The sequence below is a fragment of the Gossypium arboreum genome, chromosome 13 (genome assembly GCF_025698485.1).
Source record: "Gossypium arboreum isolate Shixiya-1 chromosome 13, ASM2569848v2, whole genome shotgun sequence".
In the NCBI taxonomy this organism is placed as follows: Eukaryota; Viridiplantae; Streptophyta; class Magnoliopsida; order Malvales; family Malvaceae; genus Gossypium; species Gossypium arboreum.
Window position 1 is genome coordinate 69,383,458 of NC_069082.1, and position 3,629 is coordinate 69,387,086.

At 34.7% G+C, this 3,629-nt stretch overlaps 1 non-coding gene across 1 annotated transcript; it reads left to right on the top strand.

The window, feature by feature from the left end:
- Positions 1-201: 201 nt before the first annotated feature.
- Positions 202-307, top strand: LOC128287030 (small nucleolar RNA R71). The gene has a single exon (XR_008277730.1). It is a non-coding gene; the product is annotated as a small nucleolar RNA R71 (small nucleolar RNA).
- Positions 308-3,629: the final 3,322 nt, after the last annotated feature.

Below are 3,629 nucleotides of genomic sequence, written 5' to 3' on the forward strand. Positions count from 1 at the left end.
ACGTTATAAACATCGGCTGTTTTCATTGGCTTCATCCTCATGACTTGCCACTGATAGTTATTCAGTGACATCTCCTCAATAAACTCATAGGCATATTCAGGTGTTTTATTATTGATGGTTCCACCAGCAGCTGCGTCAACCATTTGTCGAGTCGAAGGATTCAGACCATTGTGGAATTTTTGAACTTGGAGCCAAAGCGGTAACCCGTGGTGAGGGCACCTTCTCAAGAGGTCCTTGTATCTCTCCCATGCATCGTAGAGTGTTTCTAAGTCCATCTACACAAAAGAAGAGATATCATTACGTAATTTAGCTGTTTTAGCCAGTGAAAAATATTTTAGTAAAAATTTTTCAGTCATTTGATCCCAAGTAGTAATCGACCCTCATGGTAACGAGTTAAACCACTGTTTAGCTTTGTTTCTTAATGAAAAAGGGAATAACCGAAGATGAATGGCATCATCAGAAATGCCATTGATTTTAAATGTATTGCAAAATTCTAGAAAGTTTACTAAGTGAGCGTTGGGATCTTCATCCTGCAAACCATCAAACTGAACAAATTGATGTGTCATCTAAATAGTGTTAGGTTTTAATTCAAAAGTATTTGCAGTTACAGTAGGTCTAACTATGCTAGATTCAGTTCCTGTTAAATAATCTTTAGCATAATCATACATAGTGCGTGGAGCAAGATTTTGATTAACCACAATTGCAGGAGGTAGCTGATTGCCTTGGTTTTTAGCCATCTTTTCGGTTGGGGGTTGAGTATTGTCTTCTTGCTCATTCTCCGTGTATCTTAAGCTTCGCCTTATTTCTCTTTGGTTTCTATGAACTGAGTGATCAATTTCTTCGTCAAAAAGTAGTGGCCCTGACAGGTTTCTTCTAGTCATAAACTATAAAAACCTGCCAAGAGAAGAAAAAAATAAATTAATAAATAATAATAAAATTAAATTAAATTGCAAGAAAAATAAATGGCTAAAGTAATAAAAATTGAGCATTATGGCGCCAAAAACTTGATCGCGTGATTTGGTGATAGGTTTTAAATATTCATAATACTCGTTCTTAAACTAACTATTATCGCGATGTAGGCAAGTGTACCTATCGAGCAGTAGTATAGTTTTAGCAAGAACGGATTGTCAAACCCAAAGGAAATAAAATTACTAGTAATGACTGTCTTTTTTTATCTAGCCTAAGAATAAAGAGGTTTTGTTTTAATTAACTAATTATCTAAACTATGAACGCACAGAGAAAAGAATTGGCGAATTGCTTTTGGGAAAAATCGATTGACTTAAGACAATACCTAAGGAAAAATCCACCTAAACTTTACTTGTTATTCTGGCTCCAAATCGGACGATTTATTCATTCAACTTGTTCCATAGAGATCCCTAAGTTATGTTATTATCCCTATTCAAGACTAATAATGTCTAATCCCTAGATTGAATAACTGAGACTTTTCTCTAATTAACACTCTAGGGTTGCATTAACTCGATCTATGGATCCCCTTATTAGGTTTCACCCTAATCCGCAAAATCTTGTCACCCTATGTCTATGTGCAATCAACTCGCTTAATTATGAAAATGTACTCTTAGACAAGGTCTATTCCTCCTCGAATAAGAGCTTGTCTTGAATCAATATCTGGGATATTAAAGCAAGAATTAAGAACACATAATTAAGAACAAGTTAAATATTTATCATACGATTCAAAAATAATAACAAGATTAGTCTTAGGTTTCATTCCCTTAGGTATTTAGGGTTTTAGTTCATAACTAAATAAGAAAACATCTCGGAAGAATAAAAATACAAAACATAAAGAAAACCCAAAACTCCTGAAGGGAAATTGAGGAGAGATCTTCAGTCTTGATGATGAATCCGGCTTTTGAGATGGATCAATCGACTTCCTTAGAGTAATTCCTTACCCCCTATTCTTCGTCTCTCTTTTCCTCCCCCTCTAGGGTGTATTTATAGGCTTTGGAATGCCTAAAAACCCTCAAAATTGGCCTTTTCCGAATTGGACTCAACTTGGGCTCGGCAGGGGCATGCTCGTGGCACATGCCCATGTTCGAGTACTTCAAGTCGTGTTCGAGCCTGCCAAATTGACACAGTTGTGTGGTCTGCCCGTGTGAAGAGGTCTAGGCCCTGTTGATTTCGTACTTTGGCCCATTTCCTCCGTTTTTGGCCCGTTTCTCGTTCTTTTCACTCTCCTATGCTCTCCTAAGTATACAACATGAAATTAAAGCATTAGGAGCATTGAATTTTCCAATTCTAATGAGAAATCATCCATAAAATGCATTAAACATGGGGTAAAAATATGTATATTTTACGGTTTATCAGTTGCGTAGTGAAATATGAATTGATGGTAAAAGACCATGGTTAGACCATGGCAGTGTGCTAAGTGAAATAAGTGGTTCGCATGTAAGATCATATCCAGGATACGAAATTGTGCTAAGTCAAAAAAAACCATGGCATCTAAGTGAAATAAGTCCATGGCAATGTGCTAAATGAAATAAGTCCATGGCATTGTGCTAAGTGAGAAATTTCCCGGTTGAACCTTAGGAATAAAATAGCTTTGGACACAAGTGTGGTACTATGTGAAGGCCACTTTGTGAATATAATAGCTTTGGACACAAGTGTGGTACTATGTGAAGCCCACTTTGTGAATATAATAGCTTTGGACACAAGTGTGGTACTATATGAAGGCCACTTTGTGAATAAAATAGCTTTGGACACAAGTGTGGTACTATGTGAAGGCCACTTTGTGAATAAAATAGCTTTGGCTACAAGGGTGGTACTATGTGAAGGCCACTATTTATGTGTTATTATTCTGATGTGTTCAACGGGAAAGACTAAGTGTAAACGAATATGACTATGTGATGATTAAATGTGAAAGAATTATGAACCAATAATATTATTTGATGTTGAATTGAAATAATGTGTTTTCATTGAGGTTAAAGTGTATCAATTGAGATAGCCAAGATGAAAAATAAAATGAAATTATAACTGATTTAAGTGATACAGGCACGTACGAAATCTATGTGAATGTTGAATGAAAGTTAATACGAAGAAAACGCAAAAGAGTAAAATTAGCAATAAAATAGTTTTGGTTAGCAGCAATTGTGTGACTTTGAAAAATCATCAAGAATGTTGGAAATCGAATTAGAGGTTGAATAAGAGATGAAATTAAAGCTTATTGAGTCTATTTTCACGTAAAAGAAATGGTGTAAGCAAAAGAATTTCATATTACGAGATATTTAAATTTTTGTGAGACAGGGTCAGAATGATTTTGAAATCCCTTATTCTGACTTTGGAAAATCATTAAAAATTGTATAAAAATAATTATTGGTTAGAGTTTATATTTTTAAAATTCTTATTGAGTCTATTTTCAATAGAAACAAATGGGAACATTATCCATGTAACACCCCTAACCCGTATTCTTAGCCAGAATAAGGTTACGAGGCATTACTGATAAATCACAACATAATTCATACGTATACACATTCATAATCAGAATACATTCATATCAAATACATTGTCCCTTATAAGGCTTTACGAGACCTTAAAACATGCTTAGAAGTGATTTGGGGCTAAACCGATAACATATGCAAACTTTGAGAAACTTATAAAATTTTCTAACATTTAAG